The sequence below is a fragment of the Brienomyrus brachyistius genome, chromosome 5 (assembly GCF_023856365.1).
Source record: "Brienomyrus brachyistius isolate T26 chromosome 5, BBRACH_0.4, whole genome shotgun sequence".
In the NCBI taxonomy this organism is placed as follows: Eukaryota; Metazoa; Chordata; class Actinopteri; order Osteoglossiformes; family Mormyridae; genus Brienomyrus; species Brienomyrus brachyistius.
The window spans coordinates 14,899,516-14,919,959 of record NC_064537.1 but is presented as its reverse complement, the minus strand read 5'-3'; the positions used below and the strand labels follow the sequence as shown (position 1 = coordinate 14,919,959).

The 20,444-nt window shown below is 44.8% G+C and overlaps 1 protein-coding gene and 1 non-coding gene across 2 annotated transcripts in view; both read right to left on the bottom strand.

The window, feature by feature from the left end:
* The window catches only part of pkd1b (polycystic kidney disease 1b), a 125,226-nt gene that overhangs the window by 34,859 nt on the left and 69,923 nt on the right, over window positions 1–20,444 (bottom strand). The gene's annotated exons all lie outside the window — the stretch shown is intronic.
* Window positions 13,411–13,482, bottom strand: trnak-uuu (transfer RNA lysine (anticodon UUU)). The gene has a single exon. It is a non-coding gene; the product is annotated as a tRNA-Lys (tRNA).

Genomic DNA, 20,444 nt, shown 5'->3' with positions numbered 1-20,444 from the left:
ACTTAACCTAAGCCCTTAGCAGAGGATAGTTTCGATCTATCGACCTCTGGGTTATGGGCCCAGCACGCTTCCGCTGCGCCACTCTGCTCTACATGGGACAAGATCTACTACTGACAGTAGGATCTGACCCTATGCAGAGAAAAGGAAAGAAATTGGGGGTCCATTGTCTAAGAAAGTCAGTCATTACCACAAGATTATTTTTTATGGGGAAAATTTAACCTAAGACCTTAGCAGAGGATAGTTTCGATCTATCGACCTCTGTGTTATGGGCCCAGCACGCTTCTGCTGCTCCACTCTGCTCTACAAGGGACAAGATCTACTACTGACAGTAGGATCTGACCCTATGCAGAGAAAAGTAAAGAGATTGGGGGTCCATTGTTTGACAAAGTCAGTCATTACCACAAGATAATTTTTTTATGGGGAAAACTTAACCTAAGCCCTTAGCAGAGGATAGTTTCGATCTATCGACCTCTGGGTTATGGGCCCAGCACACTTCTGCTGCGCCACTCTGCTTTACAAAAGACAAGTTCTACTACTGACAGTAGGATCTGAGCCTATGCAGAGAAAAGGAAAGAGATTGGGGGTCCATTGTTTGACAAAATCAGTTATTACCACAATATTATTTTTTCTGGGGAAAACTTAACCTAAGCCCTTAGCAGAGGATAGTTTCGATCTATCGACCTCTGGGTTATGGGCCCAGCACGCTTCCGCTGCGCCACTCTGCTCTACATGGGACAAGATCTACTACTGACAGTAGGATCTGACCCTATGCAGAGAAAAGGAAAGAAATTGGGGGTCCATTGTCTAAGAAAGTCAGTCATTACCACAAGATTATTTTTTATGGGGAAAATTTAACCTAAGACCTTAGCAGAGGATAGTTTCGATCTATCGACCTCTGTGTTATGGGCCCAGCACGCTTCTGCTGCGCCACTCTGCTCTACAAGGGACAAGATCTACTACTGACAGTAGGATCTGACCCTATGCAGAGAAAAGTAAAGAGATTGGGGGTCCATTGTTTGACAAAGTCAGTCATTACCACAAGATAATTTTTTTATGGGGAAAACTTAACCTAAGCCCTTAGCAGAGGATAGTTTCGATCTATCGACCTCTGGGTTATGGGCCCAGCACGCTTCCGCTGCGCCACTCTGCTCTACAAGGGACAAGATCTACTACTGACAGTAGGATCTGACCCTATGCAGAGAAAAGGAAAGAGATTGGGGGTCCATTGTTTGACAAAGTCAGTCATTACCACAATATTATTTTTTTATGGGGAAAACTTAACCTAAGCCCTTAGCAGAGGATAGTTTCGATCTATCGACCTCTGGGTTATGGGCCCAGCATGCTTCCGCTGCGCCACTCTGCTCTACATGGGACAAGATCTACTACTGACAGTAGGATCTGACCCTATGCAGAGAAAAGGAAAGAGATTGGGGGTCCATTGTTTGACAAAATCAGTCATTACCACAATATTATTTTTTTATGGGGAAAACTTAACCTAAGCCCTTAGCAGAGGATAGCTTTGATCTATCGACCTCTGGGTTATGGGCCCAGCAGGCTTCCGCTGCGCCACTCTGCTCAACAAGAGACAAGATCTACTACTGACAGTAGGATCTGACCCTATGCAGAGAAAAGGAAAGAGATTGGGGGTCCATTGTCTAAGAAAGTCAGTCATTACCACAAGATTATTTTTTCTGGGGAAAACTTAACCTAAGCCCTTAGCAGAGGATAGTTTCGATCTATCAACCTCTGGGTTATGGGCCCAGCACGCTTCCGCTGCACCACTCTGCTCTACATGGGACAAGATCTACTACTGACAGTAGGATCTGACCCTATGCAGAGAAAAGGAAAGAAATTGGGGGTCCATTGTCTAAGAAAGTCAGTCATTACCAGAAGATTATTTTTTATGGGGAAAACTTAACCTAAGCCCTTAGCAGAGGATAGTTTCAATCTATCGATCTCTGGGTTATGGGCCCAGCACGCTTCCGCTGCGCCACTCTGCTCTACAAAGGACAAGTTCTACTACTGAAAGTAGGATCTGACATTATGCAGAGAAAAGGACAGAGATTGGGGGTCCATTGTTTGACAAAGTCAATCATTACCACAAGATTATTTTTTCTGGGGAGAACTTAACCTAAGCCCTTAGCAGAGGATAGTTTCGATCTATCGACCTCTGGGTTATGGGCCCAGCACAGTTCTGCTGCGCCACTCTGCTTTACAAAAGACAAGTTCTACTACTGACAGTAGGATCTGAGCCTATGCAGAGAAAAGGAAAGAGATTGGGGGTCCATTGTTTGACAAAATCAGTCATTACCACAATATTATTTTTTCTGGGGAAAACTTAACCAAAGCCCTTAGCAGAGGATAGTTTCGATCTATCGACCTCTGGGTTATGGGCCCAGCACGCTTCCGCTGCGCCACTCTGCTCTACATGGGACAAGATCTACTACTGACAGTAGGATCTGACCCTATGCAGAGAAAAGGAAAGAAATTGGGGGTCCATTGTCTAAGAAAGTCAGTCATTACCACAAGATTATTTTTTATGGGGAAAATTTAACCTAAGACCTTAGCAGAGGATAGTTTCGATCTATCGACCTCTGGGTTATGGGCCCAGCACGCTTCCGCTGCGCCACTCTGCTCTACAAGGGACAAGATCTACTACTGACAGTAGGATCTGACCCTATGCAGAGAAAAGTAAAGAGATTGGGGGTCCATTGTTTGACAAAGTCAGTCATTACCACAAGATAATTTTTTTATGGGGAAAACTTAACCTAAGCCCTTAGCAGAGGATAGTTTCGATCTATCGACCTCTGGGTTATGGGCCCAGCACGCTTCCGCTGCGCCACTCTGCTCTACAAGGGACAAGATCTACTACTGACAGTAGGATCTGACCCTATGCAGAGAAAAGGAAAGAGATTGGGGGTCCATTGTTTGACAAAGTCAGTCATTACCACAATATTATTTTTTTATGGGGAAAACTTAACCTAAGCCCTTAGCAGAGGATAGTTTCGATCTATCGACCTCTGGGTTATGGGCCCAGCATGCTTCCGCTGCGCCACTCTGCTCTACATGGGACAAGATCTACTACTGACAGTAGGATCTGACCCTATGCAGAGAAAAGGAAAGAGATTGGGGGTCCATTGTTTGACAAAATCAGTCATTACCACAATATTATTTTTTTATGGGGAAAACTTAACCTAAGCCCTTAGCAGAGGATAGTTTTGATCTATCGACCTCTGGGTTATGGGCCCAGCAGGCTTCCGCTGCGCCACTCTGCTCAACAAGAGACAAGATCTACTACTGACAGTAGGATCTGACCCTATGCAGAGAAAAGGAAAGAGATTGGGGGTCCATTGTCTAAGAAAGTCAGTCATTACCACAAGATTATTTTTTCTGGGGAAAACTTAACCTAAGCCCTTAGCAGAGGATAGTTTCGATCTATCAACCTCTGGGTTATGGGCCCAGCACGCTTCCGCTGCGCCACTCTGCTCTACATGGGACAAGATATACTACTGACAGTAGGATCTGACCCTATGCAGAGAAAAGGAAAGAAATTGGGGGTCCATTGTCTAAGAAAGTCAGTCATTACCACAAGATTATTTTTTTATGGGGAAAATTTAACCTAAGACCTTAGCAGAGGATAGTTTCGATCTATCGACCTCTGGGTTATGGGCCCAGCACGCTTCCACTGCGCCACTCTGCTCTACATGGGACAAGATCTACTACTGACAGTAGGATCTGACCCTATGCAGAGAAAAGGAAAGAAATTGGGGGTCCATTGTCTAAGAAAGTCAGTCATTACCACAAGATTATTTTTTCTGGGGAAAACTTAACCTAAGCCCTTAGCAGAGGATAGTTTCGATCTATCGACCTCTGGGTTATGGGCCCAGCACGCTTCCGCTGTGCCACTCTGCTCTACATGGGACAAGATCTACTACTGACAGTAGGATCTGACCCTATGCAGAGAAAAGGAAAGAGATTGGGGGTCCATTGTTTGACAAAATCAGTCATTACCACAATATTATTTTTTTATGGGGAAAACTTAACCTAAGCCCTTAGCAGAGGATAGTTTCAATCTATCGACCTCTGGGTTATGGGCCCAGCACGCTTCCGCTGCGCCACTCTGCTCTACATGGGACAAGATCTACTACTGACAGTAGGATCTGACCCTATGCAGAGAAAAGGAAAGAAATTGGGGGTCCATTGTCTAAGAAAGTCAGTTATTACCACAAGATTATATTTTATGGGGAAAATTTAACCTAAGACCTTAGCAGAGGATAGTTTTGATCTATCAACCTCTGGGTTACGGGCCCAGCACGCTTCCGCTGCGCCACTCTGCTCTACATGGGACAATATCTACTACTGACATTAGGATCTGACCCTATGCAGAGAAAAGGAAAGAAATTGGGGGTCCATTGTCTAAGAAAGTCAGTCATTACCAAAGATTATTTTTTTTATGGGGAAAACTTAACCTAAGCCCTTAGCAGAGGATAGTTTCGATCTATCGAACTCTGGGTTATGGGCCCAGCACGCTTCCGCTGCGCCACTCTGCTCTACAAGGGACAAGATCTACTACTGACAGTAGGATCTGACCCTATGCAGAGAAAAGGAAAGAGATTGGGGGTCCATTGTTTGACAAAATCAGTCATTACCACAATATTATTTTTTTATGGGGAAAATTTAATCTAAGACCTTAGCAGAGGATAGTTTCGATCTATCGACCTCTGGGTTATGGGCCCAGCACGCTTCCGCTGCGCCACTCTGCTCTACAATGGACAAGTTCTACTACTGACAGTAGGATCTGAGCCTATGCATAGAAAAGGAAAGAGATTGGGGGTCCATTGTTTGACAAAATCAGTCATTACCACAATATTATTTTTTTATGGGGAAAACTTAACCTAAGCCCTTAGCAGAGGATAGTTTCGATCTATCGACCTCTGGGTTATGGGCCCAGCACGCTTCCGCTGCGCCACTCTGCTCTACATGGGACAAGATCTACTATTGACAGTAGGATCTGACCCTATGCAGAGAAAAGGAAAGAGATTGGGGGTCCATTGTTTGACAAAATCAGTCATTACCACAATATTATTTTTTTATGGGGAAAACTTAACCTAAGCCCTTAGCAGAGGATAGTTTTGATCTATCGACCTCTGGGTTATGGGCCCAGCAGGCTTCCGCTGCGCCACTCTGCTCAACAAGAGACAAGATCTACTACTGACAGTAGGATCTGACCCTATGCAGAGAAAAGGAAAGAGATTGGGGGTCCATTGTCTAAGAAAGTCAGTCATTACCACAAGATTATTTTTTCTGGGGAAAACTTAACCTAAGCCCTTAGCAGAGGATAGTTTCGATCTATCAACCTCTGGGTTATGGGCCCAGCACGCTTCCGCTGCGCCACTCTGCTCTACATGGGACAAGATCTACTACTGACAGTAGGATCTGACCCTATGCAGAGAAAAGGAAAGAAATTGGGGGTCCATTGTCTAAGAAAGTCAGTCATTACCACAAGATTATTTTTTTATGGGGAAAATTTAACCTAAGACCTTAGCAGAGGATAGTTTCGATCTATCGACCTCTGGGTTATGGGCCCAGCACGCTTCCGCTGTGCCACTCTGCTCTACATGGGACAAGATCTACTACTGACAGTAGGATCTGACCCTATGCAGAGAAAAGGAAAGAGTTTGGGGGTCTATTGTCTATCAAAGTCAGTCATTACCACAAGATTATTTTTTTAAGGGGAAAACTTAACTTAAGCCCTTAGCAGAGGATAGTTTCGATCTATCGACCTCTGGGTTATGGGCCCAGCACGCTTCCGCTGCGCCAGTCTGCTCTACAAGGGACAACTTCTACTACTGACAGTAGGATCTGACATTATGCAGAGAAAAGGAAAGAGATTGGGGGTCCATTGTTTGACAAAGTCAATCATTACCACAAGATTTTTTTTTATGGGGAAAACTTAACCTAAGCCCTTAGCAGAGGACAGTTTCGATCTATCGACCTCTGGGTTATGGGCCCAGCACGCTTCCGCTGCGCCACTCTGCTCAACAAGACACAAGATCTACTACTGACAGTAGGATCTGACCCTATGCAGAGAAAAGTAAAGAGATTGGGGGTCCATTGTTTGACAAAGTCAGTCATTACCACAAGATAATTTTTTTATGGGGAAAACTTAACCTAAGCCCTTAGCAGAGGATAGTTTCGATCTATTGACCTCTGGGTTATGGGCCCAGCACGCTTCCGCTGCGCCACTCTGCTCTACAAGGGACAAGATCTACTACTGACAGTATGATCTGACCCTATGCAGAGAAAAGGAAAGAGATTGGGGGTCCATTGTTTGACAAAGTCAGTCATTACCACAATATTATTTTTTTATGGGGAAAACTTAACCTAAGCCCTTAGCAGAGGATAGTTTCGATCTATCGACCTCTGGGTTATGGGCCCAGCACGCTTCCGCTGCGCCACTCTGCTCTACATGGGACAAGATCTACTACTGACAGTAGGATCTGACCCTATGCAGAGAAAAGGAAAGAAATTGGGGGTCCATTGTTTGACAAAATCAGTCATTACCACAATATTATTTTTTTATGGGGAAAACTTAACCTAAGCCCTTAGCAGAGGATAGTTTTGATCTATCGACCTCTGGGTTATGGGCCCAGCAGGCTTCCGCTGCGCCACTCTGCTCAACAAGAGACAAGATCTACTACTGACAGTAGGATCTGACCCTATGCAGAGAAAAGGAAAGAGATTGGGGGTCCATTGTCTAAGAAAGTCAGTCATTACCACAAGATTATTTTTTCTGGGGAAAACTTAACCTAAGCCCTTAGCAGAGGATAGTTTCGATCTATCAACCTCTGGGTTATGGGCCCAGCACGCTTCCGCTGCGCCACTCTGCTCTACATGGGACAAGATCTACTACTGACAGTAGGATCTGACCCTATGCAGAGAAAAGGAAAGAAATTGGGGGTCCATTGTCTAAGAAAGTCAGTCATTACCACAAGATTATTTTTTTATGGGGAAAACTTACCCTAAGACCTTAGCAGAGGATAGTTTCGATATATCGACCTCTGGGTTATGGGCCCAGCACGCTTCCACTGCGCCACTCTGCTCTACAAGGGACAAGTTCTACTACTGACAGTAGGATCTGACCCAATGCAGAGAAAAGGAAAGAGTTTGGGGGTCCATTGTTTGAAAAAGTCAGTCATTACCACAAGATTATTTTTTCTGGGGAAAACTTAACCTAAGCCCTTAGCAGAGGATAGTTTCGATCTATCGACCTCTGGGTTATGGGCCCAGCACGCTTCCGCTGCGCCACTCTGCTCTACAAGGGACAAGTTCTACTACTGACAGTAGGATCTGACCCTATGCAGAGAAAAGGAAAGAGATTGGGGGTCCATTGTTTGACAAAATCAGTCATTACCACAATATTATTTTTTCATGGGGAAAACTTAACCTAAGCCCTTAGCAGAGGATAGTTTCAATCTATCGACCTCTGGGTTATGGGCCCAGCACGCTTCCGCTGCGCCACTCTGCTCTACATGGGACAAGATCTACTACTGACAGTAGGATCTGACCCTATGCAGAGAAAAGGAAAGAAATTGGGGGTCCATTGTTTGACAAAATCAGTCATTACCACAAGATTATTTTTTTATGGGGAAAATTTAACCTTAGCAGAGGATAGTTTCGATCTATCGACCTCTGGGTTAAGGGCCCAGCACGCTTCCGCTGCGCCACTCTGCTCTACAAGGGACAAGATCTACTACTGACAGTATGATCTGACCCTATGCAGAGAAAAGGAAAGAGATTGGGGGTCCATTGTCTAAGAAAGTCAGTCATTACCACAAGATTATGTTTTTATGGGGAAAATTTAACCTAAGACCTTAGCAGAGGATAGTTTCCATCTATCGACCTCTGGGTTATGGGCCCAGCACGCTTCCGCTGCGCCACTCTGCTCTACATGGGACAAGATCTACTACTGACAGTAGGATCTGACCCTATGCAGAGAAAAGGAAAGAGATTGGGGGTCCATTGTTTGACACAGTCAGTCATTACCACAAGATTATTTTTTTTATGGGGAAAACTTAACCTAAGCCCTTAGCAAAGGATAGTTTCGATCTATCGACCTCTGGGTTATGGGCCCAGCACGCTTCCGCTGTGCCACTCTGCTCTATAAGGGACAAGTTCTACTACTGACAGTAGGATCTGACCCTATGCAGAGAAAAGGAAAGAGTTTGGGGGTCCATTGTTTGACAAAATCAGTCATTACCACAATATTATTTTTTTATGGGGAAAACTTAACCTAAGCCCTTAGCAGAGGATAGTTTCGATCTATCGACCTCTGGGTTATGGGCCCAGCACGCTTCCGCTGCGCCACTCTGCTCTACATGGGACAAGATCTACTACTGACAGTAGGATCTGACCCTATGCAGAGAAAAGGAAAGAAATTGGGGGTCCATTGTCTAAGAAAGTCAGTCTTTACCACAAGATTATTTTTTTAAGGGGAAAACTTAACCTAAGCCCTGAGCAGAGGATAGTTTCGATCTATCGACCTCTGGGTTATGGGCCCAGCACGCTTCCGCTGCGCCACTCTGCTCTACATGGGACAAGTTCTACTACTGACAGTAGGATCTGACATTATGCAGAGAAAAGGACAGAGATAGGGGGTCCATTGTTTGACAAAGTCAATCATTACCACAAGATAATTTTTTTTATGGGGAAAACTTAACCTAAGCCCTTAGCAGAGGATAGTTTCGATCTATCGACCTCTGGGTTATGGGCCCAGCACGCTTCCGCTGCGCCACTCTGCTCTTCAACGGACAAGTTCTACTACTGACAGTAGGATCTGAGCCTATGCAGAGAAAAGGAAAGATATTGGGGGTCCATTGTCTAAGAAAGTCAGTCATTACCACAAGATTATTTTTTTATGGGGAAAATTTAACCTTAGCAGAGGATAGTTTCGATCTATCGACCTCTGGGTTATGGGCCCAGCACGCTTCCGCTGCGCAACTCTGCTCTACAAGGGACAAGATCTACTACTGACAGTATGATCTGACCCTATGCAGAGAAAAGGAAAGAGATTGGGGGTCCATTGTCTAAGAAAGTCAGTCATTACCACAAGATTATGTTTTTATGGGGAAAATTTAACCTAAGACCTTAGCAGAGGATAGTTTCGATCTATCGACCTCTGGGTTATGGGCCCAGCACGCTTCCGCTGCGCCACTCTGCTCTACATGGGACAAGATCTACTACTGACAGTAGGATCTGACTGTATGCAGAGAAAAGGAAAGAGATTGGGGGTCCATTGTTTGACAAAGTCAGTCATTACCACAAGATTATTTTTTTATGGGGAAAACTTAACTTAAGCCCTTAGCAGAGGATAGTTTCGATCTATCGACCTCTGGGTTATGGGCCCAGCACGCTTCCGCTGCGCCACTCTGCTCTACATGGGACAAGATCTACTACTGACAGTAGGATCTGACCCTATGCAGAGAAAAGGAAAGAAATTGGGGGTCCATTGTCTAAGAAAGTCAGTCATTACCAAAGATTATTTTTTTTATGGGGAAAACTTAACCTAAGCCCTTAGCAGAGGATAGTTTCGATCTATCGACCTCTGGGTTATGGGCCCAGCACGCTTCCGCTGCGCCACTCTGCTCTACAAGGGACAAGATCTACTACTGACAGTAGGATCTGACCCTATGCAGAGAAAAGGAAAGAGATTGGGGGTCCATTGTTTGACAAAATCAGTCATTACCACAATATTATTTTTTTATGGGGAAAATTTAACCTAAGACCTTAGCAGAGGATAGTTTCGATCTATCGACCTCTGGGTTATGGGCCTAGCACGCTTCCGCTGCGCCACTCTGCTCTACAATGGACAAGTTCTACTACTGACAGTAGGATCTGAGCCTATGCATAGAAAAGGAAAGAGATTGGGGGTCCATTGTTTGACAAAATCAGTCATTACCACAATATTATTTTTTTATGGGGAAAACTTAACCTAAGCCCTTAGCAGAGGATAGTTTCGATCTATCAACCTCTGGGTTATGGGCCCAGCACGCTTCCGCTGCGCCACTCTGCTCTACAAGGGACAAGATCTACTACTGACAGTAGGATCTGACCCTATGCAGAGAAAAGGAAAGAGATTGGGGGTCCATTGTTTGACAAAGTCAGTCATTACCACAATATTATTTTTTTATGGGGAAAACTTAACCTAAGCCCTTAGCAGAGGATAGTTTCGATCTATCGACCTCTGGGTTATGGGCCCAGCACGCTTCCGCTGCGCCAGTCTGCTCTACAAGGGACAAGATCTACTACTGACAGTAGGATCTGACATTATGCAGAGAAAAGGAAAGAGATTGGGGGTCCATTGTTTGACAAAGTCAATCATTACCACAAGATTTTTTTTTTATGGGGAAAACTTAACCTAAGCCCTTAGCAGAGGACAGTGTCGATCTATCGACCTCTGGGTTATGGGCCTAGCACGCTTCCGCTGCGCCACTCTGCTCTACATGGGACAAGTTCTACTACTGACAGTAGGATCTGAGCCTATGCAGAGAAAAGGAAAGAGATTGGGGGTCCATTGTTTGACACAGTCAGTCATTACAACAAGATTATTTTTTTTATGGGGAAAACTTAACCTAAGCCCTTAGCAGAGGATAGTTTCGATCTATCGACCTCTGGGTTATGGGCCCAGCACGCTTCCGCTGTGCCACTCTGCTCTATAAGGGACAAGTTCTACTACTGACAGTAGGATCTGACCCTATGCAGAGAAAAGGAGAGAGTTTGGGGGTCCATTGTTTGAAAAAGTCAGTCATTACCACAAAATTATTTTTTTTATGGGGAAAACTTAACCTAAGCCCTTAGCAGAGGATAGTTTCGATCTATCGACCTCTGGGTTATGGGCCCAGCACGCTTCCGCTGCGCCACTCTGCTCTACAATGGACAAGTTCTACTACTGACAGTAGGATCTGAGCCTATGCATAGAAAAGGAAAGAGATTGGGGGTCCATTGTTTGACAAAATCAGTCATTACCACAATATTATTTTTTTATGGGGAAAACTTAACCTAAGCCCTTAGCAGAGGATAGTTTCGATCTATCAACCTCTGGGTTATGGGCCCAGCACGCTTCCGCTGCGCCACTCTGCTGTACATGGGACAAGATCTACTACTGACAGTAGGATCTGACCCTATGCAGAGAAAAGGAAAGAGTTTGGGGGTCTATTGTCTATCAAAGTCAGTCATTACCACAAGATTATTTTTTTAAGGGGAAAACTTAACTTAAGCCCTTAGCAGAGGATAGTTTCGATCTATCGACCTCTGGGTTATGGGCCCAGCACGCTTCCGCTGCGCCAGTCTGCTCTACAAGGGACAAGTTCTACTACTGACAGTAGGATCTGACATTATGCAGAGAAAAGGAAAGAGATTGGGGGTCCATTGTTTGACAAAGTCAATCATTACCACAAGATTTTTTTTTATGGGGAAAACTTAACCTAAGCCCTTAGCAGAGGACAGTTTCGATCTATCGACCTCTGGGTTATGGGCCCAGCACGCTTCCGCTGCGCCACTCTGCTCAACAAGACACAAGATCTACTACTGACAGTAGGATCTGACCCTATGCAGAGAAAAGTAAAGAGATTGGGGGTCCATTGTTTGACAAAGTCAGTCATTACCACAAGATAATTTTTTTATGGGGAAAACTTAACCTAAGCCCTTAGCAGAGGATAGTTTCGATCTATCGACCTCTGGGTTATGGGCCCAGCACGCTTCCGCTGCGCCACTCTGCTCTACAAGGGACAAGATCTACTACTGACAGTAGGATCTGACCCTATGCAGAGAAAAGGAAAGAGATTGGGGGTCCATTGTTTGACAAAGTCAGTCATTACCACAATATTATTTTTTTATGGGGAAAACTTAACCTAAGCCCTTAGCAGAGGATAGTTTCGATCTATCGACCTCTGGGTTATGGGCCCAGCACGCTTCCGCTGCGCCAGTCTGCTCTACAAGGGACAAGTTCTACTACTGACAGTAGGATCTGACATTATGCAGAGAAAAGGAAAGAGATTGGGGGTCCATTGTTTGACAAAGTCAATCATTACCACAAGATTTTTTTTTTATGGGGAAAACTTAACCTAAGCCCTTAGCAGAGGACAGTTTCGATCTATCGACCTCTGGGTTATGGGCCCAGCACGCTTCCGCTGCGCCACTCTGCTCTACATGGGACAAGTTCTACTACTGACAGTAGGATCTGAGCCTATGCAGAGAAAAGGAAAGAGATTGGGGGTCCATTGTTTGACACAGTCAGTCATTACAACAAGATTATTTTTTTTATGGGGAAAACTTAACCTAAGCCCTTAGCAGAGGATAGTTTCGATCTATCGACCTCTGGGTTATGGGCCCAGCACGCTTCCGCTGTGCCACTCTGCTCTATAAGGGACAAGTTCTACTACTGACAGTAGGATCTGACCCAATGCAGAGAAAAGGAAAGAGTTTGGGGGTCCATTGTTTGAAAAAGTCAGTCATTACCACAAAATTATTTTTTTTATGGGGAAAACTTACCCTAAGCCCTTAGCAGAGGATAGTTTCGATCTATCGACCTCTGGGTTATGGGCCCAGCACGCTTCCGCTGCGCCACTCTGCTCTACAAGGGACAAGATCTACTACTGACAGTAGGATCTGACCCTATGCAGAGAAAAGTAAAGAGATTGGGGGTCCATTGTTTGACAAAGTCAGTCATTACTACAAGATAATTTTTTTATGGGGAAAACTTAACCTAAGCCCTTAGCAGAGGATAGTTTCGATCTATCGACCTCTGGGTTATGGGCCCAGCACGCTTCCGCTGCGCCACTCTGCTCTACAAGGGACAAGATCTACTACTGACAGTAGGATCTGACCCTATGCAGAGAAAAGGAAAGAGATTGGGGGTCCATTGTTTGACAAAGTCAGTCATTACCACAATATTATTTTTTTATGGGGAAAACTTAACCTAAGCCCTTAGCAGAGGATAGTTTCGATCTATCGACCTCTGGGTTATGGGCCCAGCACGCTTCCGCTGCGCCACTCTACTCAACAAGAGACAAGATCTACTACTGACAGTAGGATCTGACCCTATGCAGAGAAAAGGAAAGAGATTGGGGGTCCATTGTCTAAGAAAGTCAGTCATTACCACAAGATTATTTTTTCTGGGGAAAACTTAACCTAAGCCCTTAGCAGAGGATAGTTTCGATCTATCGACCTCTGGGTTATGGGCCCAGCACGCTTCCGCTGGGCCACTCTGCGCTACATGGGACAAGATCTACTACTGACAGTAGGATCTGACCCTATGCAGAGAAAAGGAAAGAAATTGGGGGTCCATTGTCTAAGAAAGTCAGTCATTACCACAAGATTATTTTTTTATGGGGAAAATTTAACCTAAGACCTTAGCAGAGGATAGTTTCGATCTATCGACCTCTGGGTTAAAGGCCCAGCACGCTTCCACTGCGCCACTCTGCTCTACAAGGGACAAGATCTACTACTGACAGTAGGATCTGACCCTATGCAGAGAAAAGGAAAGAGATTGGGGGTCCATTGTTTGACAAAATCAGTCATTACCACAATATTATTTTTTTATGGGGAAAACTTAACCTAAGCCCTTAGCAGAGGATAGTTTCAATCTATCGACCTCTGGGTTATGGGCCCAGCACGCTTCCGCTGCGCCACTCTGCTCTACATGGGACAAGATCTACTACTGACAGTAGGATCTGACCCTATGCAGAGAAAAGGAAAGAAATTGGGGGTCCATTGTTTGACAAAATCAGTCATTACCACAAGATTATTTTTTTATGGGGAAAATTTAACCTTAGCAGAGGATAGTTTCGATCTATCGACCTCTGGGTTATGGGCCCAGCACGCTTCCGCTGCGCAACTCTGCTCTACAAGGGACAAGATCTACTACTGACAGTATGATCTGACCCTATGCAGAGAAAAGGAAAGAGATTGGGGGTCCATTGTCTAAGAAAGTCAGTCATTACCACAAGATTATGTTTTTATGGGGAAAATTTAACCTAAGACCTTAGCAGAGGATAGTTTCGATCTATCGACCTCTGGGTTATGGGCCCAGCACGCTTCCGCTGCGCCACTCTGCTCTACATGGGACAAGATCTACTACTGACAGTAGGATCTGACCCTATGCAGAGAAAAGGAAAGAGATTGGGGGTCCATTGTTTGACACAGTCAGTCATTACCACAAGATTATTTTTTTTATGGGGAAAACTTAACCTAAGCCCTTAGCAGAGGATAGTTTCGATCTATCGACCTCTGGGTTATGGGCCCAGCACGCTTCCGCTGTGCCACTCTGCTCTATAAGGGACAAGTTATACTACTGACAGTAGGATCTGACCCTATGCAGAGAAAAGGAAAAAGTTTGGGGGTCCATTGTTTGACAAAATCAGTCATTACCACAATATTATTTTTTTATGGGGAAAACTTAACCTAAGCCCTTAGCAGAGGATAGTTTCGATCTATCGACCTCTGGGTTATGGGCCCAGCACGCTTCCGCTGCGCCACTCTGCTCTACATGGGACAAGATCTACTACTGACAGTAGGATCTGACCCTATGCAGAGAAAAGGAAAGAAATTGGGGGTCCATTGTCTAAGAAAGTCAGTCATTACCACAAGATTATTTTTTTAAGGGGAAAACTTAACCTAAGCCCTTAGCAGAGGATAGTTTCGATCTATCGACCTCTGGGTTATGGGCCCAGCACGCTTCCGCTGCGCCACTCTGCTCTACATGGGACAAGTTCTACTACTGACAGTAGGATCTGACATTATGCAGAGAAAAGGACAGAGATAGGGGGTCCATTGTTTGACAAAGTCAATCATTACCACAAGATAATTTTTTTTATGGGGAAAACTTAACCTAAGCCCTTAGCAGAGGATAGTTTCGATCTATCGACCTCTGGGTTATGGGCCCAGCACGCTTCCGCTGCGCCACTCTGCTCTACAACGGACAAGTTCTACTACTGACAGTAGGATCTGAGCCTATGCAGAGAAAAGGAAAGAGATTGGGGGTCCATTGTCTAAGAAAGTCAGTCATTACCACAAGATTATTTTTTTATGGGGAAAATTTAACCTTAGCAGAGGATAGTTTCGATCTATCGACCTCTGGGTTATGGGCCCAGCACGCTTCTGCTGCGCCACTCTGCTCTACATGGGACAAGATCTACTACTGACAGTAGGATCTGACCCTATGCAGAGAAAAGGAAAGAGATTGGGGGTCCATTGTTTGACACAGTCAGTCATTACCACAAGATTATTTTTTTTATGGGGAAAACTTAACCTAAGCGCTTAGCAGAGGATAGTTTCGATCTATCGACCTCTGGGTTATGGGCCCAGCACGCTTCCGCTGTGCCACTCTGCTCTATAAGGGACAAGTTATACTACTGACAGTAGGATCTGACCCTATGCAGAGAAAAGGAAAAAGTTTGGGGGTCCATTGTTTGACAAAATCAGTCATTACCACAATATTATTTTTTTATGGGGAAAACTTAACCTAAGCCCTTAGCAGAGGATAGTTTCGATCTATCGACCTCTGGGTTATGGGCCCAGCACGCTTCCGCTGCGCCACTCTGCTCTACATGGGACAAGATCTACTACTGACAGTAGGATCTGACCCTATGCAGAGAAAAGGAAAGAAATTGGGGGTCCATTGTCTAAGAAAGTCAGTCATTACCACAAGATTATTTTTTTAAGGGGAAAACTTAACCTAAGCCCTTAGCAGAGGATAGTTTCGATCTATCGACCTCTGGGTTATGGGCCCAGCACGCTTCCGCTGCGCCACTCTGCTCTACATGGGACAAGTTCTACTACTGACAGTAGGATCTGACATTATGCAGAGAAAAGGACACAGATAGGGGGTCCATTGTTTGACAAAGTCAATCATTACCACAAGATTATTTTTTTATGGGGAAAATTTAACCTTAGCAGAGGATAGTTTCAATCTATCGACCTCTGGGTTATGGGCCCAGCACGCTTCCGCTGCGCAACTCTGCTCTACAAGGGACAAGATCTACTACTGACAGTATGATCTGACCCTATGCAGAGAAAAGGAAAGAGATTGGGGGTCCATTGTCTAAGAAAGTCAGTCATTACCACAAGATTATGTTTTTATGGGGAAAATTTAACCTAAGACCTTAGCAGAGGATAGTTTCGATCTATCGACCTCTGGGTTATGGGCCCAGCACCCTTCCGCTGCGCCACTCTGCTCTACATGGGACAAGATCTACTACTGACAGTAGGATCTGACCCTATGCAGAGAAAAGGAAAGAGTTTGGGGGTCTATTGTCTATCAAAGTCAGTCATTACCACAAGATTATTTTTTTAAGGGGAAAACTTAACTTAAGCCCTTAGCAGAGGATAGTTTCGATCTATCGACCTCTGGGTTATGGGCCCAGCACGCTTCCGCTGCGCCACTCTGCTCTACAATGGACAAGATCTACTACTGACAGTAGGATCTGAGCCTATGCAGAGAAAAAGAAAGAGATTGGGGGTCCATTGTTTGAAAAAGTCAGTCATTACCACAAGATTATTTTTTCTGGGGAAAACTTAACCGAAGCCCTTAGCAGAGGATAGTTCTGATCTATCGACCTCTGGGTTATGGGCCCAGCACGCTTCCGCTGCGCCACTCTGCTCTACAATAGACAAGATCTACTACTGACAGTAGGATCTGAGCCTATGCAGAGAAAAGGAAAGAGATTGGGGGTCCATTGTTTGACAAAATCAGTCATTACCACAATATTATTTTTTTATGGGGAAAACTTAACCTAAGCCCTTAGCAGAGGATAGTTTCAATCTATCGACCTCTGGGTTATGGGCCCAGCACGCTTCCGCTGCGCAACTCTGCTCTACAAGGGACAATATCTACTACTGACAGTATGATCTGACCCTATGCAGAGAAAAGGAAAGAGATTGGGGGTCCATTGTCTAAGAAAGTCAGTCATTACCACAAGATTATTTTTTTATGGGGAAAATTTAACCTTAGCAGAGGATAGTTTCCATCTATCGACCTCTGGGTTATGGGCCCAGCACGCTTCCGCTGCGCCACTCTGCTTTACATGGGACAAGATCTACTACTGACAGTAGGATCTGACCCTATGCAGAGAAAAGGAAAGAGATTGGGGGTCCATTGTTTGACACAGTCAGTCATTACCACAAGATTATTTTTTTTATGGGGAAAACTTAACCTAAGCCCTTAGCAGAGGATAGTTTCGATCTATCGACCTCTGGGTTATGGGCCCAGCACTCTTCCACTGCGCCACTCTGCTCTACAAGGGACAAGATCTACTACTGACAGTAGGATCTGACCCTATGCAGAGAAAAGGAAAGAGATTGGGGGTCTATTGTTTGACAAAATCAGTCATTACCACAATATTATTTTTTTATGGGGAAAACTTAACCTAAGCCCTTAGCAGAGGATAGTTTCAATCTATCGACCTCTGGGTTATGGGGCCAACACGCTTCCGCTGCGCCACTCTGCTCTACATGGGACAAGATCTACTACTGACAGTAGGATCTGACCCTATGCAGAGAAAAGGAAAGAAATTGGGGGTCCATTGTCTAAGAAAGTCAGTCATTACCACAAGATTATTTTTTTAAGGGGAAAACTTAACCTAAGCCCTTAGCAGAGGATAGTTTCGATCTATCGACCTCTGGGTTATGGGCCCAGCACGCTTCCACTGCGCCACTCTGCTCTACATGGGACAAGATCTACTACTGACAGTAGGATCTGACCCTATGCAGAGAAAAGGAAAGAGATTGGGGGTCCATTGTTTGACAAAATCAGTCATTACCACAATATTATTTTTTTATGGGGAGAACTTAACCTAAGACCTTAGCAGAGGATAGTTTCGATCTATCGACCTCTGGGTTATGGGCCCAGCACGCTTCCGCTGCGCCACTCTGCTCTACAACGGACAAGTTCTACTACTGACAGTAGGATCTGAGCCTATGCAGAGAAAAGGAAAGAGATTGGGGGTCCATTGTTTGACAAAATCAGTCATTACCACAATATTATTTTTTTATGGGGAAAACTTAACCTAAGCCCTTAGCAGAGGATAGTTTCAATCTATCGACCTCTGGGTTATGGGCCCAGCACGCTTCCGCTGCGCCACTCTGCTCTACATGGGACAAGATCTACTACTGACAGTAGGATCTGACCCTATGCAGAGAAAAGGAAAGAAATTGGGGGTCCATTGTCTAAGAAAGTCAGTCATTACCACAAGATTATGTTTTTATGGGGAAAATTTAACCTAAGACCTTAGCAGAGGATAGTTTCGATCTATCGACCTCTGGGTTATGGGCCCAGCACGCTTCCGCTGCGCCACTCTGCTATACATGGGACAAGATCTACTACTGACAGTAGGATCTGAGCCTATGCAGAGAAAAGGAAAGAGATTGGGGGTCCATTGTTTGACACAGTCAGTCATTACCACAAGATTATTTTTTTTATGGGGAAAACTTAACCTAAGCCCTTAGCAGAGGATAGTTTCGATCTATCGACCTCTGGGTTATGGGCCCAGCACGCTTCCGCTGTGCCACTCTGCTCTATAAGGGACAAGTTCTACTACTGACAGTAGGATCTGACCCTATGCAGAGAAAAGGAAAGAGTTTGGGGGTCCATTGTTTGAAAAAGTCAGTCATTACCACAAGATTATTTTTTCTGGGGAAAACTTAACCTAAGCCCTTAGCAGAGGATAGTTTCGATCTATCGACCTCTGGGTTATGGGCCCAGCACGCTTCCGCTGCGCCACTCTGCTCTACATGGGACAAGATCTACTACTGACAGTAGGATCTGACCCTATGCAGAGAAAAGGAAAGAAATTGGGGGTCCATTGTCTAAGAAAGTCAGTCATTACCAAAGATTATTTTTTTAAGGGGAAAACTTAACCTAAGCCCTTAGCAGAGGATAGTTTCGATCTATCGACCTCTGGGTTATGGGCCCAGCACGCTTCCGCTGCGCCACTCAGCTCTACATGGGACAAGATCTACTACTGACAGTAGGATCTGAACCTATGCAGAGAAAAGGAAAGAGATTGGGGGTCCATTGTTTGACAAAATCAGTCATTACCACAATATTATTTTTTTATGGGGAAAACTTAACCGAAGCCCTTAGCAGAGGATAGTTTCGATCTATCGACCTCTGGGTTATGGGCCCAGCACGCTTCCGCTGCGCCACTCTGCTCTACTAGGGACAAGATCTACTACTGACAGTAGGATCTGAGCCTATGCAGAGAAAAGGAAAGAGATTGGGGGTCCATTGTTTGACAAAATCAGTCATTACCACAATATTATTTTTTTATGGGGAAAATTTAACCTAAGACCTTAGCAGAGGATAGTTTCGATCAATCGACCTCTGGGTTATGGGCCCAGCACGCTTCCGCTGCGCCACTCTGCTCAACAAGACACAAGATCTACTACTGACAGTAGGATCTGACATTATGCAGAGAAAAGGAAAGGGATTGGGGGTGTATTGTCTAACAAAGTCAGTCATTACCACAAGATTATTTTTTCTGGGGAAAACTTAACCTAAGCCCTTAGCAGAGGATAGTTTCGATCTATCGACCTCTGGGTTATGGGCCCAGCACGCTTCCGCTGCGCCACTCTGCTCTACAAGGGACAAGATCTACTACTGACAGTAGGATCTGACCCTATGCAGAGAAAAGGAAAGAGATTGGGGGTCCATTGTTTGACAAAGTCAGTCATTACCACAAGATTTTTTTTTATGGGGAAAACTTAACCTAAGCCCTTAGCAGAGGATAGTTTCGATCTATCGACCTCTGGGTTATGGGCCCAGCACGCTTCCGCTGCGCCACTCTGCTCAACAAGACACAAGATCTACTACTGACAGTAGGATCTGACATTATGCAGAGAAAAGGAAAGGGATTGGGGATGTATTGTCTAACAAAGTCAGTCATTACCACAAGATTATTTTTTCTGGGGAAAACTTAACCTAAGCCCTTAGCAGAGGATAGTTTTGATCTATCGACCTCTGGGTTATGGGCCCAGCAGGCTTCCGCTGCGCCACTCTGCTCAACAAGAGACAAGATCTACTACTGACAGTAGGATCTGACCCTATGCAGAGAAAAGGAAAGAGATTGGGGGTCCATTGTTTGACAAAGTCAGTCATTACCACAAGATTATTTTTTCTGGGGAAAACTTAACCTAAGCCCTTAGCAGAGGATAGTTTCGATCTATCGACCTCTGGGTTATGGGCCCACCACGCTTCCGCTGCGCCACTCTGCTCTACATGTGACAAGATCTACTACTGACAGTAGGATCTGACCCTATGCAGAGAAAAGGAAAGAGATTGGGGGTCCATTGTTTGACAAAATCAGTCATTACCACAATAATATTTTTTTATGGGGAAAACTTAACCTAAGCCCTTAGCAGAGGATAGTTTCGATCTATCGACCTCTGGG